The sequence below is a fragment of the Anolis sagrei genome, chromosome 1, assembly GCF_037176765.1.
Source record: "Anolis sagrei isolate rAnoSag1 chromosome 1, rAnoSag1.mat, whole genome shotgun sequence".
In the NCBI taxonomy this organism is placed as follows: Eukaryota; Metazoa; Chordata; class Lepidosauria; order Squamata; family Dactyloidae; genus Anolis; species Anolis sagrei.
In genome coordinates, this window is record NC_090021.1 from 271788383 (window position 1) to 271814554 (window position 26172).

Genomic DNA, 26172 nt, shown 5'->3' on the forward strand with positions numbered 1-26172 from the left:
TTTCTAATAAAAATATTTAATAAAAAAATAACAAATTGAAGTATAAGAATTTAAAATGAGCAGACATACATATTCCTTAAATGTTGTCATTTCTTGCTAACCTTCCAGCTTTATCCACTACCAAACCAGACCAAACTCCAACAAAGTTAGCTATCATTGAATCCAATTTAATAATGTGGTGTTAGTTCATTTATTTGTGTTTTAGACTGTGCCCTTAATTTATGGTTAGTCTGGGTGTGAGCTGACTGTTAACTGTCACATGACTACTCCAGTCCTCCTTCTTGCCAATTGATCCTATAGCCTATTGTATGAAATCAATATTCACTAGCAACACTACTGAATTATGGCCTAACTTCATGTTTTATTGAATATGATTAGATGAGCCAAAGAATAATAATCTTGGCTCTGACCTGCATCCAGAACTGTTTAATATTCCTTTCATGTGGAAGCTGTTGTCTGATCATTAATCATGTTTAGTTGCACCTGCAATTATTTTTTCATATCCTTAATATGCCAATTTTATTACAGTGGCTGCTCTCAGGAGGTTTACAACAGTGATTAAAGCTCTGTTAATTGTTGCATGCATTTTTGGATTGCTTCAAAGTCATAATGATCAATGTGTGAATGGGAGTCAGGTAAAAAAGCAAGATTACTACCAACTGTAGATTGGTTTGATTTATATTTATAAATATGTTTTCAGTATAGTGCACAAGGGCCTGTCTTTGCATTTCCCAAGGGTGTGAAATTGATATCCTTCACATTAATTTCTTTCACTCGAAATGATCCCCCATTAGTCTTGTACATGATATATGTGAGATGTGGGTAGTAGGCCTGGGTAACAACGCAAAAATTTGTTTCTAAAATCGATTTGTATTTGGGAGGTTTTTTTGTTTCGATATTTAAAATAATTACAAAATTTTCCTTTTAAAAAGTTCGATATTTACGAAATTTCATAAATGGTAAAAAAATAACGAATCGATCTCCGAAACAATAATGAATCGATTCGTTAATGGCGGACGCGACCGCGAAATACGCTAAAAAACCTCCAAAAACTTCTGAAGCTTCCCTCTCCCTCTGTTCTTGACTGTTGGTGTGATATTATAATTTTTTTCCACTAATTAAACCATAAAACTGGCCCAGACATGCAGAAATAATAACGAAACGACCTCAAAACAATAACGAAACGAATACAATATCGAAATACGAAGCATTTACAAAACGTGTTTAAAAATTCGTTTTTTTTAATGATTGCTCCAGAATGGTTCGTTATCGTTTTGTAATTGGAAAAATTAACGAATTATTAACGAATTACAAATTAACGAAACAAAACCGCCCAGGCCTAGTGGGTAGTGAGTGGGAAGGAGAGAATTTCTAGAACATGTTGTGCAATCCCCCAAGTACATGATATTCTCTAACTTAACACTTCTTTTTTCCCATCAGTGCAGGTAATTTTAGAGCAAGCAAAATGATTCATTTGATAAAGGTATTCAACTAAGATGACAACAAATATTCCCTGTTAACAAAGATACATAACAGACCACACTTTGAACATACAAGTAGTAAATTCCTGTTGTGACCATCCCAGTCTACTGTTGGATATTCTATCAACTATACCATCATTTGTTTCCCATTGTTGCCCTCAGATGAAATCTATTTAAATTAACCCAGGGCTTCTTTAAATGAGAAACAAATGGGAGAGAAGATGGAAACATTTCCACTTTTTTCATTTTGCCCATTCAAATATGTTGATTTTTTACCAAGAGGAATTGTAGTAGTTGAAATGAAGGAAGCTAAAGTAGAATACTCCTCTCTTTTTTTGTTGACTCACCACACTTTTCAAATGAGTGAATGGGGCTTGAGAATCAGCTGCATACATTATGAAGATGCAAGTTAGAATCTGGTAAGATCTATTGCTGTGGTTGCTCTCATCTTCATATATGTTCTTTATATGTCCTGATCATTATGTTGACAGGGCTAGTAGTTTATCCCAGCATTGGACAAATAAATGGAAAGCTAATCTATAGTGTCATTCTCTGGGCTTTATTCTGTACTCTTCTGTTTGCATTCTTTACTCTTCACTATCTTTTTGTATTTTTTCTTTTGACTTTTAGCATTTTTTCTGTTATGTTTGACTTATATTACTAGTAGTGCCTTTAAATTTTCTTTCATATATCTATTTATACTACACTGCTTGAATTTCAGCCTCATGAGAATCAGCATTAATCCCACTGTTAACCTTAGCAAGGGTAGAGTTTTACTATGCCATGAAAAATAGCAAACTGATAGTTATTTAATTTATGATTATTATTTTTACTGGCAAGAATAGAGAGAGATGCTGGAGGAATTTTCTCTGTTGGTCAGATTTAGGCACTTTGTGCATCTTAATACAAAGTGTGGGTGTCATTTGCATCTTTATAGCACAATTTTGGGAACTAGTTCTAATAGAAAACTACAATGAATCATAAGATAATTTTGAACAATTTACATGAAAGTGTACATTGTCTTCAGCTAAGTATTTACCACAATAAATGTTTATCATTGTGCATTGTGTATTTTTTGTTTTTGAGTTTTATTTATTTTATTTTAACTGTTTGTATTGATTATTTGTTATTGCCTTTGTTTATTGATGTGCTGTGGGCTTGGCCTCATGTAAGCCGCACCGCGTCCCTTGGGGAGATGGTAGCGGGGTACAAATAAAGTATTATTATTATTATTATTATTATTATTATTATTTACCAGATAATAAATCATTGCTGTAATTGAATTAGTAACACCAACAAACAGCATTTTTCTTGCTAGAATTAATATTTTGTCTGTGCTACACTTTATAACCATGCATATTTAATTTGACACAAACTGAACTAGTGTCTTAAAATGTTCAGAGCAGGGAGAAAACTGTTGTTCTTGTTAGCAATTGTGATTTTCCCAACTAAAATATATCCCTTGAATAATTGGCATTTATGGAGTTCTATTTTTCTCAATTGTTGATGACTTCCTCCATTCCCTAGAAGCTATTATGTATTAGGGACAGGAAAACCTGCCAGTATCGCTTTTTTCATGTTCAGATTTGTTAACTTTAGTAAATTCTGATTAAAACTGAAATAAGATGAAATTTTCACAAATCCATACTATATTTAAGATGGCTTCCACCACTGCAAAATCATACTTAATTAAGTACATTATGGCTGTTTCACTTTCTCTTTATACTTCATAAGAAGATACACATAACTTCAAAAAGCTTAAATTAAGCTCTTCTTTATATCTGCAATCAAGCAGGACTCATCCAAAATGATATAAAGAACAATATCCCTCTATGCAGGGAAGTTGTGTCTGGTGATGAATTGCCATCCCTGCTCTATGCAAAGCAGCAAGGTAGGCTAAACCACCACCTCCTCCACCACAACCAATAACAACAATAATACAGAAATAGATGTTTATGAACATCTCATCTCAAGCTATGAAGTCAGGAACCTGGAAACTAAGGTTTATCATCACTGTCCCTGTAATCAGTAATGACCTTGTGCAATGTCCCACATTTTGCCTTTTTACATTTGCTCTCCATGTGCCCACACTTTGCCTTAATGTTTCAAATGTTTCAAACTCAGATGGGGAGGTTTGAATTCCAAGACTAACAGCCACAGATATATCCCCTTTATATGCTTATAGAAAACGGCTAAATATGTGCTATTTCAAATGAGAAGCTTGAATGACCACATGTAAGACCAAAATCATGATGGCTTTATTAAGATGCACGCAATACACTCTCTTGATTTATCATCTTTGCTTCTTTGACCTTTCATGCTATATATTATAAAAGTCATTCAAATTTCCAAGGAGTTCCCAGTTACTACTGAATTTCAGCAATCACTTTGATACAATCTGCCATCCCAAATAAACACCCCACTTCATGTCTCAATATCAGCAAATATGTTTCTCTCAAATCTTTTCTTTGGTAATAAATGTGAGTGATAATTGTTTCTAATTTGGTTTGATGAGGTCTTACCTAATTAGCACTTAAGGCCTTTTACCAGCTTAAAGAGATGTTCTAATGAAAAAGACTAATTACCTATTCTCTTATCAGCACAAAGATTCCTAATGACAGGAAAAATCTTTCTCTTACTCCTGCTTGATCCATCAAACGCTATGATTTTCAGATTAATTTACTCCATTTGAAAACCTTCAACCCTTTGATTTTTGACATCTTTTGGTTCCAAAGAGCCATGCCTAGATTGCTCTGACTGGTAATTAATCTCTGTGATTAAATCATTTTCTTAAAATAATCAGGATCGGTAGGAGAGTAATAGTGGTTGAAAAGAAGGAAACACCTTCATCTATGGTGCAAATTATGGTACTAATTTTCTGAAAACTGGAAATCAAGGGAGAACCCATTTTCTAATACTTGACTTATATTTCCAAAGCTTTATTTCCATTTGATCACCCTTTCCCCATTTCTGCAAAAATATCATTATGATAAAGTGTTATTTCATGTTTAATATGACATTATACCATTAGTTTCTTTATCTACCTGCTTGCCTGCCTGCTTTTCTCCCTGTCTGCCTTCCTTCCTTACAAAGGAAAATAATGAATAAATTCAGGAACACCACTATTATCACACAGCCATGGGAGGCTTTAACTTTTGTTCATTAAGAAGATTTGAGAGTTGAATTTTATTGGAGGGGGTGGGGTGGACTTGATCCCTTAATTATTATTTTTTTTAAAATCATCTTTATTAAATTTTTCAAATCATTAAAAAACATACATACAAACACACTGAAAAACACCGAAGACATATATGGGGAAATGGGTAAGGTGAGAAAAGGGAGGGGAAAAAAACCCCTAACTTCAAATACATACAGTACAACAAACTTGATACATAGTTAAAATTGACTTCCTTTTTGTGTCCCATTGGATAAATTATCTGTTGACTTGATCCCTTAATTATTTTACATTGGGCAGACTGTGGCGATGTGGGTCCTGGTGATGTCAGAAAGCTGAAACAATAAAAAATTAACCACAGTTGTTCAGATCAAACTAAAAAACCATAAAGTTGAACAAATGATTAAACATTTATCTGGTTAAAGATGGAGATATTATTTTTAGATGGCAGAGGATATTCTCCAATCCAGTCAAAATTAATGACTTCAAGGTCTATTTGCAATTCGAAATTATCATTATAATCTGTACTCATGATCATGTCATTTTTTAAATTAAAAAAAACCCCAAATATTACATTTAAGATATGGTAATAATATTCCATTATGGTATGGTTGAATTATCCATTTTAATAACTGAATTCATCAATTTTCTATTCCATTACAGAATGGTCTTCCTCTAGAAATATCACTATGCTGCTATTATTATTATTATTATTATTGGCAAACAACACAATGCCATAAAACAGCATATAAAAACAATACATGCAATACTTTAAAACAATAATTTAAAAATAATTTGGCTAGGCCTGTCAGAAAATACATTTTTAAAAAAACTTCTGATTTAATCTCTACTTATGTAAAGTAGAATTTAAACTAGAAATTCCAGGCAACTGTGTTTTTGTTCTTTTTTTTATAGTAGGATGATGGTTAGAAAGGGTAAAGTTAGGCAGGCAAAACTTAGTACAGTAGAAAAAAGTTGAAGCAAGTTGAGACAAAAGAAGACAGAATGGGTACAGAACTTGCACACATTTGCACAAAAGTAGTGTATCCCTTCTTATCCATTCTACAGAGCTAAGCCTTTTCTTTAGTGGATTGGCTACAAAAAAGTATAGCTCCATTTGTGGCCTGCTCCCTATAATTGAAGTAATTTGACTGCAATATTCAGAGTCAATTTAAGTTACAGAACACTGCTTGAAGGCCAGTAGGGTATGATGCCGTATTGCACCTCAAGAGCAATCCCAGTTGGTGCATTAGATTTACCTAAGATAATATACTTCTTGCCTTCAGTTCATTGCTAACTTATGGCAACCCTAACAAAGTGTTTTCTTGGCTATTCCAATGTGCCTTCAATGATTGGCACATTGGAACTCTGACCAAACTCTGCATAAAATGCCCTCAGAAGCACTTTATTCTCTTGTTGTGCAGCTAAACCCTACCTCATCCCCCAGAACCCCTCCCTGATATTTTACATTGCCCTATCTCCCATTATTTTAAAATTTTAATCCTTGAATTTGGCCCTGCCCATGGTGATCATTTTAATGTCGTAATGAAATGTCGTAATGTTTTTGACTTTTTATTGTTGTGTTGCTTATATAGATTGGCTTTTAGGTTATTTTATTTTTTATTTTCTGATGTGTTTTTGTGTTATATTGTGTATATTGTATTGATGGTCGTGGCCTCATGCAAGCCAACTTGAGTGCCCTTGGGAGATGGTGGCAGGGTGTAAATAAAGTTATTATTATTATTATTATTATATTATTATTATTATTATTATTATTATTATTATTATTATTATTTGTTTTGGATAAAGGGTTGCCTTAACTTCCTTTTTAGGATGAGAGAGTGGAGTCTATAATATATGCATTATTCTTGGTAAAATATGGGCACTTAGGATCAAGGATGATTCATCTTGTAAAATAACATGCAGAGATCACTTTGTTAGTAGCTATACTAACAACGGAATGATATGAAGAATATTAGCATATCCCCTACATAGATAGATAGAGAATTGTTTTTGAGTTATGGCAACACTACAGTGATTTTATCTTGGGATTTTTTTCCCATCAAGACCTGTTCCCGGGGGGGGGGGGGGGGGTCTACAGTTGAGAGAGTGTGACTGGCCCAAGATCACTTCATGGATTTTTGTTGCTCAAAGAGGATTCTAACACAGACCATTGTATCACATTGGCTCTCAAGTGCCTATATTGAGATATTTTAGACTTCAAATTTGGGAGAAAGCAGAAATATCTTTTTGAATTGCCATTATGGATTCCATGTTTCAGGAGAACTACTGCTATAAGCCATTCTAAAAGATCCTGCTTTCATTTCAGTAATCCTTTGTTGTGGTAGTATTTATTCAGGATTCAGGACAGTGACGTAAAAAACAGATTAGAAAAATGTCAACAGTTCTACTGTGATAACAGTTAGCAGTTGCTAATTAATTCTTAAGCAGTTAATCAGCTACAAGTGTATTGTGAAACCAGATGGCCTAAAATTTCCAAAATACCTGACAGTTTTTTTAAAAAATAAAATCTCATTAGAAATTCTGTCCTCAGTCCAGGTCTGCTAACAGGCATTCAGTGTGTGTTCTGATTCAAGGTGAATTAAATAACTTTGAAATATGAAAAAATGGGGGGGAGGGGAGATCCTTGGCAGCTCTAATTCCTTGGCAAGGGCAGGACATTGAGAATCTGGAGTCCGGATTGAGAGGTTTATGATAGGAAATTCACACTTTCTCTAGTTGCAGAATACCTATGCTTGCACTAGCAGCATACCAATAAAACAGCTTTGTTTTCAGATCGATGACATTATCTCACCAGGGCTGTAAAGTGGACAGCCCCACTTTTTTGCCACCTGCAGAATTCTGGGTAATTCTCAGCTACAGAGGTTCTTGCCTTCCCAAACTACACTTCCCAGAATTCTGCAACTGGCAGAAATGTGAGGCTGCCCACTTTAACATCCTGGTGTGATAACATGGCAAATAATCACAATTAATTCTAAACAATTTAGTTTGGTTATATGAAATTGCCAAATTCAGAAAGGTGAGTCACCTTGAGCAGCTTCAGAAATATATCCATGGATACTTATAAGCTGTCAACTATCATAATTGTGAAGGCACACTGGGGTAAAAGGAAAACTATATGTTTGGCTATTCCCCTGTGGCTATCAGTATACCCTCTGATGTACTTCAGTTCTTTAAAATAAAGACTCTTGAGACAGGATTAAAGTTAACCAAATATGTTTACTAGAAACAAAAGGCAAAGTTAACTTCATTCAATTTTCTTGAAAGGCGAATCAAAATAAAATATTACAAACACGAAGTTTGTTGATTGAACTTTGTTACACTGGTAATAAACAGTTGACTATATTCGTAAAATAGGAGGTAAAATACTTGATTATAATTGTGGTAAGCCACTTGGTAAAATACTCTGCTATTGAAAGTAAAATACTGGACTACTGATATGATACAAAACTAAAATGGTAAAGTACAGAACTATAATAACTATATGGTAAATGTACAGGCTATATTGGCTATGTGATATATACTAGACTATGATGGTCAGTACTAGCTATGCTGACGGTATAGTACAAGCTATGATGATGGTATGTATGTGGTATATATGTGATATAGACTAGGCTATGATGACTATATGGTATATACATGCTATAGAATGCCTGTTTGGATTGCCAGGCCAAGGAACCCAGACAATTTCTGGCCTTCTCCTCTAAAACTCTGACAAAGGACAAAGTAGGGAAAAGCCTTTCAGACGCGTTCTGAGGCAAAAGGGCTAAACCAACTGAGCCAGGTCTATAAAGCTCCACCGCTAAAACTAAGCACAAATGGAAAAGTCCACACAAAGGGAGAACAAAAGAAGGAAATGAAACAGAGGAGGGAAAAAAGCTAGGCTGAGACATCACAAAAATACTTCATTTGTGGCCAGTCTTTAATATTTAGCAAGATTCTAGAATATGTGTGACATTTCAGGTTTCCTGCTGTAAATAGGTTTTAAACATATTTTGAGGGTTCAAAACATTTTGATCCTGTTTTCAATAATAACGTAATTTAATTCTTAATCTTTTAGCTTGATTATTTTAAAATGATTGCAAGCCACCTTGAATTCTATGCTGGAAGAAAAGCAGAATATAAATTCAATAAATATATGATAAATGAAAAAAAAAATGATGTGACTTATTTAGATCATTTTCAGTCCATTTTCTGGTTGTAGGACACATAATTTTTTAATTAACGTTATTATGTCCCTATTGATTCAGTTAGATCTCTTAATAACTTTTGACATCTTTGACTGTGATACTTTTCTCAGTTGCCTATGTGAGATGGAATCTGAAAATACTATTTGTCTGTGAAGACTGAATAAAATGAATACTTCTTAAAACTATGCACTTGAATTGTGATATTCATTGATTTTTCTGATGCTGAATTGGGTTGGCTCTTCTTATCTTTCTTTTGAATGGCTCATCACATTTAACAGGCAGGCAAAACATAATCCTTTCCACAACTCTAAATATTAGAGTTGGCCCATACAGAGGTGAGAAAATGTTGATTGATTAAGTTCTACAAGAACTTGCCAAAATTCTCAAATATCTTTGTATCAAAGAAATTAACATATCAAGCCACATCTGACTGGAGCAGAGGGATTATTTTATTTGACAAGCCAATGCTGTTTATTCATATAAAATCAATCTGGTGAATTTGCCTAATAATAAAATAAGAAATGCAGTGTAGCCAGATGGTTTTCAATCTTAATAGGACGACTGACCACTGTAGTTTTATATATAGTGTTTTTAAAGTTGTTTTTGTAATTGTGATATATGATATTTTAATGAGTGTATATGTTTTTTATGGCTGGAAACCGGGCTGAGTCCCTCAATGAGGTTGAGAAGCTCGGTATAGAAAACTGTGAAATAAATAAATAAATAAATAAATAAATATAGTAATTTAATTTATATCTGTTTATATGCAAATATTATTTTGGCAGCAACTCCGTCTCCTCTTTTGAAACCATATATGAACACCCTGAAAATCCTAGCATTGTTGGTGTGTTACAGATGTAGATACGTCTTGCTATCAATAACAGAATATTTAATCTAATAATGTGTTTTATCATATGCTTTATTGGAAGCAAAAGCATTTATTGGAAATTATATAAGAAAGGAATAAAAATAGATGAAGTGAATTCAACATAAAAATAACATGAAAATTAAATTACTGTTGCAAGAATATATTCTATTATTTCTACAATTCAATTATCTTCCATTATTGATTATTAAAATAAAATTAGAGATTTTCAATAAAGGATCAGATCAAATGAATATTAACTATTATTAATATTCTGTCAATCAGAGATGAATTAACAACAAATGCCTATGCATGGAAAAATCAAATATCAGACAGCAGTATTCTTCAAGATAAACTACGTAACAACAGAATAAATACGATCAAAGTTACAAAGTTAAATTCCTGTTAACCTCCTCTTCTAATTTCTCATTTTTTCATTTGCTATTACACCATAACTACCAATGTACTATTATGCTATCATATTACTATGATAGCTACATTTTTTAAAAAAAATAGACACATCAATCATGAACTGAGGAGTAGAGTACAAGCATCAGTAATGATACAATTGTTGCACCTTAATGTGGTCTTGCTCTGTGTTATCCAAAGTCAGAAGCGACCAAGAAAAGCTCAAAAGTCCAAACCAACTAAAAACAGAGAGGATAATTGGGCCAGTTCCTAACAGGCACCAGACTAAGGTGGTCTGGGGACACAAGACTGCTATCCCTTGCCCCCCATGTCATAGTGGGCCACAGCATGGCATCTACCTTTTCCCCATCACTCGCAATGTGCAAAAGGTTGGCGGTGTGTTCTAGCAGGGGATGGGATGGAGCTGTAGGGTGGCCTCCCAGCTGTGCTAAACTGTCTTCAGCGCCATCAGGTGGTGGCGACTCTTTTCTGCATCTATAGTGGCTGACGAAGTCCCTGAGAAGACTCCTGTCAAGCATGATTCAGTCCAAATTCCAGTTCAGTGTAGATGGGGTCTCCGTGTGTTTCCATGGCAATCCCTAGTCTCCAGAGAGTCATCACCCAATTTTCAAATCACTACAACATGGTGGCTATCTAGTATTGTTAGTATAGTTATAAGCAATCATGTGGATCTTAGCAATTTAGCCAAGATTGGACAAACCACTCTACTTCTAATACTTGACATATGCCCATTCCATTCAATTTCTGCATTAGTCTGTATATGATTTTTCATATGCAGTTTCTCTTATCAAACATTATACATAATATTTGCAGTTTCCCTAACATTCACATTTTTTCATTGAATGTTTATTTCAAAACAACAAAATTTGCCCAAACTATGTTGTGATCTCCATATTAGACTGTGAAAGTGCAAATTGTGTCAATTAATTAAAAATTAGGACCAAACACAATTCCTCATTCCTAGCTCAGTCCTCATCATACATGACAAAAGCCAAAATGTCTATCTTTTCTTTATTTTTAAGATGGCTTTTTGACTTGCACATATAACATTGTTGTAATGTTTGTCCAATGTATTAAGGTGTGCTTTTTCAACATCTGTTTATTCAAAAAATTGCATTTAAGTTGCTGAAAGTTTTCACACACATACATACATCAACTTAAGTACTCATACATTTAGACTGAAAGGGTTTCCTTTTACTATTTGATGCTTGTAAGCAAATCAAAACAAAGGCTAAAGAACTCATGGATGTTGTACTTTAGATGCAGAGGACTATGAAGGGTATAAAGTTAAAGCACAAAGGGCAGAGATAAATATAGCTATTCTTAAGGAAGCACTTGGAATGGTACACTTGATGCATGATCTGTCATCATGTAGGCAGGAAGCCTCTGTTAAGTATGTGATCAACACCTAGCAACAGCTAAACAGAGTGGGAGAAGAGGTGTGAACTGGAGCAATCTCCTTCTGGTTCCAGACAGATGGGATGGGCAACTCCATCTGTGTGTTTAATGTTTGATACATGACAAGAAGGAGAGAGAATGCAATCACTGGGGCCAAGTAGGGAATTTCTCAAAGTGACATTCGTCTGAGGGTCAGCCTATCATCATCAAAATTCTGTATCAAAGTATTTGACTTTTAGTATGAAACATAGAACCACAGAGTTGAAAGAGACCACAAGAATCATCCAGCCCAACACCCTCCCACAAAAGAAATACATAATCACTTGTGACAGCTTTTATTTGAAAACCTCCAGAGAAGGGGAGTCCACCACACACACGGAGACAGCGTATTGCAATGTCAAACAGCTCATCAGGAAGTTTTTTTCCTAATATTTGGGTGAAATATCTTTTCCTATCATTTAAACTCAATAACATGTATGTGAAAATGAAGAGTAAATTCTGCAAATAAGAATAAGGCAACATAGGAGGCACAAAGAAAACAGGGGAGGGATAGTGGGCAGGAACAATTATGTACAATTTGATGGCAAGTCAACTGATAACTAAGCTTCTGCAATCTGGGAAAACCACAATCCATTTTGGTGTCCTGGATTTTTATGGGGATTCCAATCTGTTTTTTGGGAGCCTCCTGAATTTAGGAAGACAGAAATCCATTTTTGATCCAGGAAGCTGAAAGATTCATTTTCTATCTGGCCCATTGGTAGCAATGGAGGGTGGGGACTTATTTATTTATTTGTTTAAAACTTTAGTATCCCGATCTTCTCTACCTCTGTAGAGGGACTCAAACCGGCTAACACAAGGAATAAATGCTAACAATACAATCTAAAACATCGTACATCAACTTCCCACAGGCTCCCCTTCCTGTCATTTTAGATACTGTGTTTGTCCTTATATCCTTCATTAATGCCTGGATTAGAAGCATCAATATTAAGATACCACTCTTTCTGTGATCCTTTCACTTCTACCTATAAAGGAGACTGGGTTTAATGCTTCATTAAAGCGGTTTCTGCTCTAGAGGAGACAGGAGCTGCAGGTGCACACCCTCTCTCCATGAAGCAAACAGTTTTCCAAGGCATTGGAAAAGGAGGCTTTCCATTTCACAGAGAAGGAAGAGGGACTGACCTGGAGGTTCCTTAAAAAGCCCTCTTTTCTCTCTTGATTTGGACTCTGGAGTGATGCCTCCCCCCCCCCCCCCGGCTCAGCTTCAATCTCCTTTCTGCTTCGGGTTTAATGTTTCATTAAATCTATTTCTTCTCTAGAGGAGACAGGATCTGCAGACACATGCACTCTCTTCCTGCAGCAAGCAGTTTTTAAAGGCCTTTTAAGGAGACTTCCCATTTCCCAGGGAAGGAAGAGGGATTGATCTGGAGGTATGCTACCCTGGGCTTCCTTTAAAAAGTCCTCTCTTTTCTCTTCTCTCTTGATTTGGAGACACTGGAGTGGTGCCCCCCCCCCCCCGCCTCCTTCCCTGCACTCCATGTGTAAATGAAAGCAGCTGGTTTTTGACAGCTACAGTTCTGTTGCAGCCAGTAAAAAATGGTGGTGGAGCCCATGCTGTTACAGACTTGCAAACCAACCAAACCAACCAAACAAGCTGAAGGCAAATGTCCAGAATGAATCTGTACACAAACCTACTGAGAACTCCTGAATGAGATAGATAGTTTGCTAGTGTACGATGGAGATAGGAAAATCATCCATTTAATTTCAAAAAGGAGTATGCCTGGTAAACCTACTCATCCAAATATTTGACATGTTCAATGGGATGAAGTTTATAGTGTAGCCAGATGACAACATGTCTCCAGTTTCCGGTAGAATTTCTTCCTAGGCCAAGGTAGAGAGCCTCTATACTCTGTGATGGTTTCCCATTGAAGTACTTTCTGGGCTGAACTATCTTAACTCCTGAAATCAGACAAAATCAAGTATGTTCAGAATGGTATGGTGATTATAGTAGTAGTGTTGTGGCTAATCTTCAAATTTGAAAGTAAGATTCTCATTACTTTACAGATTTTTAGCCATTTTCTAATTATTGCCTTTTTTATGTTCATGAGAAGGAGGCCTCTCCACGTTAAGATGCACAAACAACTCCTTTACTTGGGAAAAGACATTGATTGGACAGTACCCTTCCAAAAGTGTGGCAGCTTTCACCACATACATTTATACATGTAGAAAACCCTTTCTCATGAATACCTACCAGGGAAACTATTTGTGGCTCCCGAAATATTTGAAATGTATTCACAAAGCCCCACATCTTTTTTCTGTTCATTCTTTCTGCAGTTAGGACATATGCATCACTCTCTAAAATGATTCCAGTACTACACCTAAATGATGTTTGCTGAAAAGTTCCATGGCTATGACAAATCAACCTGTAACTATTCACTTTTTGAAACATTACACCATTTCCTTTGAATAACTAAGAACTTATTCTCTTTATGGCATGTTAGAATCATGGATCCCACTGCTAATTAAGGGTCATTTTATATTCTTTGGTTTTGATAAGTGGTTCCAGCTTTTGGCCTTATTTTGTGGCTCCAGGACTCTTAGACCTCATTATTGAGCCATTAAATGCACTGAGTTTCTGGACCAATGACACTGCTGGGCATTTGTGCTGCTTCAATTATGACAATGATTTACAACTACTTGACCTTTTCAAGAGAGACAAAAACTTGGTTTCTGAAAGCTCTGCTGCTTATGTTCATTTCAAATTCCATTTCTTAACAGAATATGAAATTATCTCTGACACAGAGACTAATGACATTAGCACCGCCGAACTGGAAACAGATGAAATCTAAGGCCTGAGTAACAGTAGTAACGATAATGGTGACATATGGCTGATGTTCATACAAGTGAAAAAAGATCTGAGTATTCCCATTACATTTGTGCTTCTTTTAAAACATGAACTGCAAGAACAACTGAGACAATATATTAAAGAAGACCTGTGAAATTGATTGTTGTGGGTTTGTAGTGCCCCCAAAGTATTTTTGGTAAAAAAAAATCTCTGGCCTTTTCCTCAGATTTCTTTTAAGGATAATGCATCCAAAATGTATTTTAGCTTTATGTCTAGTGTGATTTTGGTTGCAACTCTAATTATCTACTTATGTGCCAATTACTTATTTCACTTTATTATTGTTCTGTGTTTAAATTTATAATGCTCTGTTCTCATACTGCCCTCTATTTTCACTGTTGTCATGTGATCTTTGCACTATTTCCAGCAGCCCTATCCTCACAATTGTCCTTGCACCAGTCCTCCCACTGATACCCAGAAGCTGATTGTTATCATAGAACTCATTGGTTGTTGGTTGATGTTTGTTTTTATATTGTGTTATAATACTGTTGCTTTATTTTTTTGTTGCCATTATATATTTTAATGTGCTATTTTATTTTATTATGCTGTTTGGGCTTGTCCCCGTGTAAGCCTCCCTGAGTCCCTTTGGGAAGATGGAGGCAAGGTATACAAATAAAATTATTATTATTATTATTATTATTATTATTATTATTATTATTTAACTTTTCATCAGCTTATTCCCACCCTTTCTAAGCATGGCAGAATTTCTATTTCCATTATGCAACTTTCATTGTTTCCAGATAGGTGGTATCCAGTACTATCTATCCAAAGGCAGTGTGCTGTGTATCTATTCTATCTTTCTCTGTTTTGTGGGTTATTCATGGAATAAAAAATAAGCTGTTGGAAAACAAAGATAGTGTAAAGCAATGCTGTTAGTATAAACTTCTGAACTATTACTGGACAACAATGAAAGTATCTATAGAGAAGAAATTATATCTGACCCTTTCTATTTGTAGCTATGACCTTTTGGAGTCTGGACCTTAAATAGATACCTGGATGAGATATTTTGCTCTTTTACTGACATACAGACCCACAGGAAGAGCATCACAGCATGTCTTTGCACACCAGGGGAAAATTTTCCCAACATAGAACTGGCACTCTACAAATAAACAAAACATGACAAAACAAAATCTGTTCTCATGAATATTTGTGATAAACAAATCGGAAAAAGAAGAAACTTGGTCAAACAAAGCAGCTGTTCAGAATTCAAATGGCTGTTCAAAAATACATTTTATATGCACTTTTGCTGGTAAGCGAATTGTTTTTGTGGTTATTTAAGCATTTCTTAGTGGGAGGGGGGATAAACTACAAAAGTATGCCATAAAAAAATCTGTGTTTATCATCTTCTTAACTAGATCAATGACAAAACAGGTATGAATGACATGTTGGACATCTCAAAGCAAAAGGCTGAAAGGAATTATATGCTGTTTTTAACTCTGTCCCACCTGTGATTGCAAAATGGCAAAGTTTCAGTTAGCAGCTTGATTTTGCTACATGAGGTAGTAGCCTATAAACCTCCCATCTGCTGCTCCGTTACTTATTTTGCCCACTTGCTTTTGCTGTCTGTGATTGAACTTGGGCCATCTCCTTTTGACGCTCTGGCAGAATTCTGCAAGGAGAGATAAGAACAAAGTCAGTGGTACCTCCTCATAGCAAGGTTTCATATTCAAGGGCACATTATCATTTCCTATGGCTGATCCTGCAGAATTGTTTTCTCCAATGTGGCAAAGTTCTAGGTCTGAAAGTGATGCCAAGTGTTATTTTATTTTCTTCTACTGAAATGTATATACATTTCTTTCTGCCCAAAAGGTGAGATATGACCTTAAAAACAATCACCTAATAAAAACCCAACTCAAAGGGAGCTACGGATGGATGGGAACTTCTCAAGAGTGAAATACTCAAGGCGCAATTGCAAACTGTGCCAACAAAGAGAAAAAATAGGACAAGTGCAAAGAAGCCAGAATGGATGTCCAAAGAACTTCTAACTGTGCTAAGACACAAAAGAGACATGCACAAGAAGTGGAAAAAGGGAGAAATCACCAAAGAAGAATTCAAACAAATAGCCAACACCTGTAGGGAAAAGGTCCGCAAAGCTAAAGCAAAAAACGAGCTCAGACTTGCCAGGGACATTAAAAACAATAAAAAGGGCTTCTATTCTTATGTCAGTAGAAAAAGGAAAAACAAGGAGGTGATAGGACCTCTTCGAGGAGAAGATGGGGCAATGCTGACAGGGGATAGGGAAAAGGCAGAACTACTTAATGCCTTCTTTGCCTCGGTCTTCTCACAAAAAGAGAGTCTTCAACCTCAGCAAGATGGAGTGGATGAGGGATTGGAGGACATCCAACCCCAAATTGGGAAAGAAGTCGTCCAGGAATACCTGGCTGCTCTTAACGAGTTCAAGTCCCCAGGGCCAGATCAACTACACCCCAGAGTATTGAAGGAACTGGCGGAAGTCATTTCGGAACCATTGGCAACCATCTTTGAGAGTTCTTGGAGAACGGGAGAAGTTCCAGCAGATTGGAGGAGGGCCAATGTGGTCCCAATCTTCAAGAAGGGGAAAAAGGACGACCCAAACAACTACCGTCCGGTCAGCCTCACGTTGATACCGGGCAAGATTCTGGAAAAGATTGTTAAGGAAGTGGTCTGCAAACACTTAGAAACAAATGCAGTCATCGCTAATAGTCAACATGGATTTATCGAAAACAAGTCATGCCAGACTAATCTGATCTCTTTCTTCGATAGAGTTACAAGCTGGGTAGATGCGGGGAATGCCGTGGATGTAGCGTACCTGGATTTCAGTAAGGCCTTCGACAAGGTCCCCCATGACCTTCTGGCAAGGAAACTAGTCCAATGTGGGCTAGGCAAAACTACGGTGAGGTGGATCAGTAATTGGTTAAGTGGACGAACACAGAGAGTGCTCACTAATGCTTCCTCTTCATCTTGGAAAGAAGTAACGAGCGGAGTGCCGCAGGGTTCCGTCCTGGGCCCGGTCCTGTTCAACATCTTTATTAATGACTTAGATGAAGGGCTAGAAGGCATGATCATCAAGTTTGCAGACGACACCAAATTGGGAGGGATAGCCAATAGTCTAGAGGACAGGAGCAGAATTCAAAACGATCTTGACAGATTAGAGAGATGGGCCAAAACTAACAAAATGAAGTTCAACAGTGACAAATGCAAGATACTCCACTTTGGCAGAAAAAATGAAATGCAAAGATACAGAATGGGGGACGCCTGGCTCGAGAGCAGTACGTGTGAAAAAGATCTTGGAGTCCTCGTGGACAACAAGTTAAACATGAGCCAACAATGTGATGTGGTGGCAAAAAAAGCCAATGGGATTTTGGCCTGCATCAATAGAAGCATAGTGTCTAGATCTAAGGAAGTCATGCTACCCCTCTATTCTGCTTTGGTTAGACCACATCTGGAATATTGTGTCCAATTCTGGGCACCACAATTCAAGAGAGATATTGACAAGCTGGAAAGTGTCCAGAGGAGGGCGACTAAAATGATCAAAGGTCTGGAGAACAAGCCCTATGAGGAGCGGCTTAGGGAACTGGGCATGTTTAGCCTGAAGAAGAGAAGGCTGAGAGGAGATATGATAGCCATGTATAAATATGTGAGAGGAAGCCACAGGGAGGAGGGAGCAAGCTTGTTTTCTGCTTCCTTGGAGACTAGGACGCGGAACAATGGCTTCAAACTACAAGAGAGGAGATTCCATCTGAACATTAGGAAGAACTTCCTGACTGTGAGAGCCGTTCAGCAGTGGAACTCTCTGCCCCGGAGTGTGGTGGAGGCTCCTTCTTTGGAAGCTTTTAAGCAGAGGCTGGATGGCCATTTGTCAGGGGTGATTTGAATGCAATATTCCTGCTTCTTGGCAGGGGGTTGGACTGGATGGCCCATGAGGTCTCTTCCAACTCTTTGATTCTATGATTCTATGATTCTAAATAGGATGTGATTCCTCTCATATGATCAGGTTCTTCTGCAACAGATAAGCATAGACATACTTCCTATGATACTGGTAATGTAGAGCTACCATGGCAAGTAACCATAGCTTTATTTTTTTAAAGCATCCAACTCTGGGTCATCACTATGAGTGCACCTACACTGTGCCATCAATGCAGTTTGGCACCACTTTAACCACCATGACTCAATGCTAAGGAATTCTAGGATTTGCAGTTTGGTGAGATACTAGCAATCTGAAGAAGGTTGAGAAAAAGATTATAGTCTTGGAACAAAGAGGGACAGAGTGCTCTTCTACACAGGGCAGAAATCCAGGAGGAAGCACTTCTGTCCCTACACACTCCCACAACCCAGTGCTTTCCCTTTGGTTGATCCAGGATGACATCCAGCACGCCTCAACCCCACATCCCCCCACCCAAATTTACCCAAGGGGCCTGCCAGAAGCGCAAGCCCCCCTGTACTCTTTGCACTTGAAAATAATGTATCAGGTGAGAGGGGAGGAGGGAAACCTCATTAATTCATGTTTACCTCAGGTAAAAGTGAGACAGGTCCGCCTTTTGGCTCTGTCCAGAAGGGCCCAGAGAGAAACAGAGGCTCTGAATTAATGGACAGAAGTGAGAGAGGAAAAGTGCAGACAGGAAAGAGGGGAAAAGTTTGTGTGTATGCATGTTTTCTTCAACCTGAGTCTTCTTCACTGTAAAATCCATCATGAAAAATACCTCAGGTTGTGGTAGAGATTACCCTCCTAGTGTCTCTTCTCTGTAACCACACATAAGAAGCTTCTGCTCAATCCACAGATGATAGCTTGCAGTTGCACATGTGCAGAGTTTTGCCTTGCTGTTGCCAATGCCTTAATCTGGGATGGCGGTGGGTTGACATTACTGCATCCTCCAGCATCTCCTGTTCCATCTACTTCTTCATGGAGAAGTGTAGTGTTTGGTAGTCAAACACCACATTTGTGTTTCTCTTCCTAGGATTGGATGCTGTTCTTGCCTCAGGCAACAAGTGAGCTTTAGAATGCCCTCCAGCAGTTGGAATCTGAATAGATAAAAATGAAGTGAGGATGTTTATGAGAAAAGCAAAATTATCATAACAACTAGTTCTGCTACATCTCCATAGCATTTTCTGACAGTGCCATGGATATTTCACAACTTGTTATGATGACTTTTATCTTAACTTATCACAGGCTTTTGTGATGAATTGGTCTTCAGATTGAGGCCCAAGTATTTTGCTAAGTAAAAGCGCTTTGTGACACACTTTGACACCACTTTAATTTCCATGGCTCGTTGCTATGGAATCCTATACGCTTTTTAAGTGCCAGAAAGGAGATTCCATCTGAACATGAGGAAGAACTTCCTGACTGTGAGAGCCGTTCAGCAGTGGAACTCTCTGTCCCAGAGTGTGGTGGAGGCTCCTTCTTTGGAAGCTTTTAAACAGAGGCTGGATGGCCATCTGTAAGGGGTGATCTGAATGCAATATTCCTGCTTCTTGGCAGGGGGTTGGACTGGATGGCCCATGAGGTTTCTTCCAACTCTTTGATTCTATGATTTTATGATCCAGGTTCTATTTTCTATTTTCTCTAGAAAAAACTTTGACTAGTTTGAATCTATCTATCTATCTATCTATCTATCTATCTATCTATGAATTTTTGTATGCTTCTGATTCAATTGTTGTTATTGTTCTAGTCCCCTGTTAGTTTTTTTGTAGCAATCAAGTGTTGCTTCAGACACAATATATTTCTATCATCTGTCCATCTATCTATCTATCTGTCTATCTGTCTGTCTATATCTATCTATCTATCTATTCTCTAGTTATTTAGATACAAGAAAGCAGGACATAGTTTGTTACAGTATAACAAATGTAACAGAACTGTAGAGGATAAATATAATAACCCTAATTACACAGTCTTTTATTACTGTACAAATTGTTTTATTGAAAATTGAAAGGGCTACATTATATTTAAAAAGACTTTCCTCTCTATGACATAAGGGATTTCTTTCCTTCTGTCAAGACATTTTCTCTTAGCACTCCTCCTCTTTCCTTTCACTGATTATTAACATCAAGTGATTAAATGCTGAATGTCTTCATAACTCTGTGCAGGGTTTGTTTTGATTAGAAATCAAGCAGCATCAACATGGTGATACTCTTTGCTTGGAAACAGGGATTCAAATGCAATCTTTTTGATGTAATTATTTTTTAATACCTTTTTTTTAAAAAAAAAAACCCAACAACAATATTTGTTTATGTTGTGCTACTACAATCTAAGCATAACCAGAAGTAATTATTTAAACCAAAAGATGAAAACATAACTGTCATAATCTTGGAATTGAGATAATTCATGTTTTCACCCTGATTTTGACACCATTTTTAGTTTCCAAATCATCAAACCATGGTTTTGGTAAGAACTCAGCCTGCTTTGTTTGGCTGCTTGTTTTATAGAATCAATGACTCACAGAGTTAGAAATGATATAAAGTCAATCTAGCCTGACTCCCTGCAGGAACACATTGATAAGCATCAACCACGGTATCCCTCTGGGACGCCTTAGGGATATGGGACATGGCGGTACTGCTTTGTAGTGGCTCCAGTCCTTCCGTGAGGGTTGTTCTCAGAAGGCGTTGTTGGGGGGCACCTGCTTGTCCTCACAACAATTGACTTGTGGGGTCCCGCAGGGCTCTATTCTGTCCCCCATGTTGTTTAACATTTACATAAAGCCGCTGGGAGAGATCATCTGGAGTTTTGGGGTCAGATGTCATCTGAATGCAGATGATGTTCAGCTCTATCACTCCTTCCCACCTGAATGAGAGCAAACAGATTGAAACTTAATCCAGACAAGACAGAGGTACTCCTGGTCAGTCGAAAGGTTGAACAGGCCATAGGGTTACAGCCTGTGTTAGACGGGGTTACACTCCCCCTGAAGACACAGGTTCGCAGTCTGGGAGTGATCATGGCCTCACTGCTGAGCCTGGAACTCCAGGTCTCAGCGGTGGCTGGGAGAGCTTTTGAACAATTAAAACTTGTGTGCCGGCTACACCCATTCCTTGGGAAGTTATTATTAGAGATCTAATCCAGGAAGAACAAGCCGACCTGGCGTGTATAATGGAGACCTGGCTGGACGAGGGGGGAGGGGTCAATCTCTCCCAACTATGCCCACCAGGTTATTCTGTGCAGCACCAGACAAGACCCGGAGGGCGGGGAGGAGGAGTGGCAGTGGTCTATAAGGTTTGTATTCCCCTGATCAGGTGCCCCATCCCACAATCATCATCATTCGAGTGTGCCGGCTTCAGGTTAGGTGACTGGGACAGGATAGGGATTCTGTTAGTGTACCGATCACCCTGCTGCATGACAGTCTCCCTACCTGAGCTAGCAGGAGTGGTCTCGGACATGGCGTTGAGCTCCCAGCGGCTCTTAGTCCTGGGGGATTTCAATGTCCATACCGAGACCTCCCTTTCAGGTGCAGCTCAGGACTTTATGGCCGCCATGGCAACCATGGGCCTGTCCCAATTAGTATCTGGTCCCACCCACACTGCCGGGCACACACTGGATTTGGTCTTTTCTCAAGGATGGGGTGACAATGTCGGAGCGGAGGAGCTGACCATCGCTCCATTGCCATGGACCGATCACTACCTGATTAGGTTTAGACTCACTGTACCTCGCAACCTCCGCAGGGGTTTATTGGGTGGGGTTTATTGGTTTTATTGGGTATAGATATGATGTACTGTTGTTGTTTGCTATTTTGTGCTACTGTGTTTTATTATTGTTGTATGTTACGGGCATCGAATTGTGCCTTGGATATATAAGCCGCCCTGAGTCCCCTTCGGGGTGAGAAGGGCGGGGTAAAAGTAAACCAAATAAATAAATAAATAAAAGTCTGACTTGGCCACGGTGGTCCACGCTCTGGTTACATCCAGAATAGACTACTGCAATACTCTCTACATGGGGATGCCTTTGAAAACTTCTCGGAAGCTCAACGCCATGTCCAACAATCGGCACCATGTTGTTAACTGGACCAGCGTACAGGGAGCGTACTACTCCTCTGTTGCGTCAGCTCCACTGGCTTCCGTCCTGCTTCCGGGCACAATTCAAAGAGCTGGTTTTAACCTTTAAAGCCCTGAATGGTTCTGGCCCACCTTACTTGTCCGAACGTATCTCCTGCTATGATCCATTATGAAGCTTAAGATCATCAGGAGAGGCCCTGCTCTCAATCTCACCACTCTCACAAATGCGATTGGTGGGGACGAGAGGCAGGGCCTTCTCGGCAGTGGCCCCCCTCTGTGGAACTCCCTCCTTAAGGACATCTGGTTGGCCACCTCCCTCCTGTCCTTTAGAATACAACTGAAGACCTGGCTCTGCAGTCAGGCCTTTGATTAGATAATAATGACAATAGGAAAGGATTTTGGGTTGAGACACTGGATTTCCCAGTTTGTTTGTTTTTTGCTGGCATTTTAATATTATCTGGTAAATGAATGTATTGGCTGATATGTTTGATGTTTTAAGATGATTTTACTGTTTTACTGTTTTATTATATTCTTTGATGTATATGTTGTAAGCATCATTGATGTCTATGTGAGGCCTCTCTGAGTCCCCTTGTGGGGAGAAGTGTGGGATAGAAATGTATGAAATAAATAAATAAATAAATAAATAAGCAGCATGAAAGGTGGCTATCTAATATGTATTTGATAAAACAATAACACTGAAATGAAGAATCATCTCCTAATGTACATAGTTCTTATATCAACATATTCTTTCTGATGTTTAGTTAGGAAAACAGAACATTCAGGCTGTCCATTTAGTTCTAATCTTAGGGCTCCCATCATTCATCCTTCCCTTTAAGATCCTTCCCTGTATTTGGTACTCAGGGTTTCAAGGTGACAACTATCCTGGACAAGTAGCTGGAGATCTGCCTAAGCTCTTGAATATCAGAATGGAAAATCTGTGTGACTGGTCATGTAGGCACCCTGTCTTGCTGGTCATGTAGGCACCCTGTTCTGCCATCAGCAGAGCTGCCTGCTATAACCAGGAGTTTGGCCAGACTTCTGTGGCTACCTAGGAGTCCTGGCAGTGATGGCACAGAGGAAGTGAGATGTGAGCCACCCCAGCAGAGCAGAAGAAGCCATTTAAACAACAGTCCTGGGTTCAGCAGAAAAGTACTGAATCCAGGATTGCTTCAGGCCACCTTTACACCAGTTTAAACTGTCCAGTGTATTGTCTTCCTATTTTCAGCTATCATAACTCTAATTCAGATCTCTTTCATTCCCTCTTCCTAACTGGTCCTCACTCAATTTCTGGCTGAACCTTTTATAAAATGAAAGTTTCAAAGTTATATTCATCTTACATAGTTCCCCTGCCCCCAGCATTAAATGAGCTTTGATTGGCTGGTTTTGCCCAGACTTGCCCAACTTCTCACTTCAGAGTTGGTATCTCTTTCCTTGTAAGTTAAATCCACTACTTTGGTTCCTATCCTTTGAAGCAGCAGAAAGCAAGCTCACTCCATTATCTAATGACAGCCCTTCAGATATTAGAAGTTTGCTGCTTTCCAGTTGGAAGAAAAATAGATCCATTTTCTGTCTTTTCCATTAAGCTCTCCAGGAAATAATAGCTTTTGCACTCTGCTGCTTCAGCCACTTTTTTTTTTTAAAAGTGTCCCTCACTCTACATTCAAGGATCTTAGTGTGACATGGAATAAAACAAACCTAAACAATTTAAAGCAATTTGAAGTTTGAAATTCAACAAAAACAAAAAAGAAATGAAAAACCCATAGTAAAAAAAGATTTTACACTAACATATTTGAAAAAGATAATTGCTAGAATGTTTTCCCCCTTTTGCTCACCTTCTGACAGTAAGTAAATACCTTTCAGAATTTAAACAGTTAATTGTTGATGTGGCACCTTTCTACACTGACCGTTAAAGTGGTCTTGATCTGGCTTTGGGGGTTAGCTTTTTAACTTCAGGACTACACAAGGAAAATATTTACTGAAAGATATGATTGCCTGAGAATCATTCTTCATCCCATATATTGCCCCCACATCAATTGATAACTTAAGGGCTCACCATGACATTGAGCTGGTGAGCAGAACCAATGAGAAAGTAAACACAAGAGTAAAAACAAGGAAGAATTAACCCAACACTTACCAAGTATGCCCAGAGCTGTCCAGTCATCTCATCCATGACAGCCATGATCAAACAAAGCAAGGAAGGCAACTTTAAAATATTTCTTTTTACACTTTTGTAACACATGAATCACTTTCCTGCTGACATTGGATCTCTTTAGAATCACATTTCAAGATGAAGTTACTGCAGCAGCTGTCAGATCTTGTGAATATCCTTAGGAGAATGAGTAAATGATTGATCAAGGTTAGTTATTTCTCCCATAGTATGTGGGAGTGATAACACTTATATTGAGTCAATAATTGTCTTTAATATGGAGCTAATACTTTGTCATCTAATTAATTATGATGTGAGAACTTGAGAGTTTTTTTAAAAAAAGAAATGGGTGAAAGCAATGCAGGCAGATTTTGTAGTGAAATAGTAAAGAACAAGAAAGTACAAATCTACTTCCTCTTCTGCCTGTTCTCTGAAGCAACAGGCAGAGTGAAAGTTAGTTAACTGTCTATTGTAAAACTATAAAGATGTGGATATCTTTAAATTTTATTTTCACCTCATTCAAATTCCATATTAGCCTTCATTTTTCCACACAAAGAAATTAGCACATATTTTGATAACATGCATTTCTTAAACTATGTGATTTTCATGCTTTCCCCCCATAATATTAGCATATTCTATTGGCTAACATGAGCTTATTCACATTATCTTGATATACACATTTTTAGTACTTCTATATAATTTGCAGAGAGGGGAATGGTGTCACTCATTTTTTTCTACCAATTGCATAAAACTTTTAAAAAATAGTATTACTAACTCAGTGGTTCTCAACCTGTGGGTTTCCAGATGTTTTGGCCTACAACTCCCAGAAACCCCAGCCAGCTTACCAGTTGATAGGATTTCTAGGGGTTGAAGGCCAAAACATCTGGGGAACCACAGGTTGAGGACCACTGTGCTCACTGAAGTATATTTGTTGCTTTTTGGACCGGCACTTAATATTCCAAAAGACATTCATGAGGACCTATTGTTTCCATTCTTTTTTAAAACTTAGGAATCTTAAGACCGGAGTGGGCTCTCTCCTATTTCACAATGTCCACCCACGTTTTAACTCAATAATTTTAGTAGGGCTGCTTAAGCTCTTTCCTGTTTTCTCATATATTTTTTGCCTTGAAAATCTCAGAAGTGTCTCACAACACTCTATTCTGTTTTCCAGTACTTTAAAAGTCTGTTATTTATTTATTTATTTATTTATTTATTTATTTATACCCCATTTTTATCCCAGGGCTGAGACCCAAAGTAGCTCACAACCTCAAAACCTATACAATTAAATAAACCTACAAAATAGAAATATTAAAAATATAATTAAATATTACAATTAGTAAAATCAATTCCTAAAATTATTCTGAATCTATTTCCTTTTGTTTCTAAGGAGACCACTATTCAAAATGGGGGACATGGAAAGAGCCTCCTTGAAGACTTAGTAGATACAGTTGGGCGTACCCTGGGCAACGTTTCTTGTAAATGGCTAATCTTTCCAACCCAAAAGCATTGCTTTTTCTGCAATGTTTTTGACACAAAAAAAAAACTATTTGGAATTTTGGCCATTGTGAATATCCCTAGGAGAATGAGTAAATAATTGATAAAGTATTTGGGG

The 26172-nt window shown here is 37.7% G+C and overlaps 1 long non-coding RNA gene across 1 annotated transcript; it reads right to left on the reverse strand.

The window, feature by feature from the left end:
• Positions 1–13713: 13713 nt before the first annotated feature.
• Positions 13714–24731, reverse strand: LOC132768590 (uncharacterized). Its single transcript, XR_009630731.2, has 3 exons — positions 24549–24731; positions 19138–19456; positions 13714–16067 (listed from the first exon to the last, which is right to left on the reverse strand). It is a non-coding gene; the product is annotated as an uncharacterized lncRNA (long non-coding RNA).
• Positions 24732–26172: the final 1441 nt, after the last annotated feature.